Below are 1,355 nucleotides of genomic sequence, written 5' to 3'. Positions count from 1 at the left end.
TTGCCACAGTCCGGCATTGAAGGATTAATTCCCGACACAGGCAACACGCTCTAGGACCAAGAAACTGTTCTAAACCAGAGTTTGTTTGAATTAGTCAGTGCTCTTGCCAATCATTTTCTCTAAGCACCATCTTTACCTTCCCAAGGAAACCCAGGAAGACCGATTTGTGCTTTACCGGTATTTCCTTTTGATTGTATATGCTCGTTCCACCTAAATTGGTGATAATTTGCTGGTTATATAACTTTTAAATCCTCTTGGAATAACAGTGACAGACATTAGTGAAATGCTTAAGATATGTTGCTTTGTTTAGGAAAACTAAAATCTTTGCTTTATTAATGATGAATATAGTAAAAAGAAAAAGGAGCTAAAATTTGATTTTGTAGTATAGTCCACAGTCAGAATTTGTGAAAATATTGCAAGTATGTTAGGAGATCTAGTCTCATCTAAAGAAAACTGCCATTGATAGTTTTAAGATAGACACGATTAAAAAATTTTGGGATGGATAGGGAATACAAACAGCAGAGACAAAAAATATGATCAATGGGCTCTGTCATTCCATTCTAATAGCCTTAACTCTATGCCTTATAGGTGCATGTGGATGATACAAATAGAAGAATTTGTGGTGTGATTGGCTGAGGACATTTACATTATCTGTTAAGAACTCACACGTCCATGGTTTTGGCCTTCCTTCAAACAAAAACAATGTATATCCATGTGTTATATTAATGATATGCAGACCAGTGTATTGTCAAAATTTCCTCACACTGGATGTGGTTCCATAGTGTGGCGGTTAGCATGTCTGCTTTACATGCAGAAGGTCCTGGGTTTGCGCCCCAGTGGAGACACAGTCCATGGTCTATGGCCATGCCATCCTGAACAAGCTTGATGTCTGATCTCAGAAGCTAAGCAGGGTTGGGCCTGGTAAGTACTTGGATGGGAGACCACCTAGGAAGACCAGGTGCTGTAGGCATAAATAATAATAAATAATAAAAAAAAATCCTCACACACAATTATAGTTATTTACATACATAGGTTTGTTTATTAGGTCCTGCTAAAACTGTTCATGGAAATTTTTGTGGAGGATGAGTGATTAAAGGGTCTGGAAAAAGTTGTGGCCTTAATTCAAGACAGGTTGTATCAATAATCCCGAGGATGAAACTGTAGCTGTTAACAAGATTAAAACCTTGAGAAAAACAGAATTTTTCGGCTTTAGGCCCCTAGGAATAAAAATACATTGTTTTACAGTGTGTTGATGGTTTAAATTCTTGAAAGCTTCTACAGTGTAAGTCTCAGTGCTTTTGCCAGGTGACAGACAAGTAATGCTAGAGATGAAGCAATGGATTCAAATAGGTTTT

The 1,355-nt window shown here is 37.4% G+C and overlaps 1 pseudogene; it reads left to right on the top strand.

The window, feature by feature from the left end:
- The first annotated feature begins 854 nt into the window (after positions 1 to 854).
- On the top strand, positions 855 to 970 carry LOC112485354 (annotated as a pseudogene).
- The last annotated feature ends 385 nt before the right edge of the window (positions 971 to 1,355 follow it).

This window comes from Pteropus alecto, unplaced genomic scaffold, assembly GCF_000325575.1.
Source record: "Pteropus alecto unplaced genomic scaffold, ASM32557v1 scaffold270, whole genome shotgun sequence".
NCBI lineage: Eukaryota > Metazoa > Chordata > Mammalia > Chiroptera > Pteropodidae > Pteropus > Pteropus alecto.
This window is presented reverse-complemented; position numbering and strand designations above follow the sequence as displayed.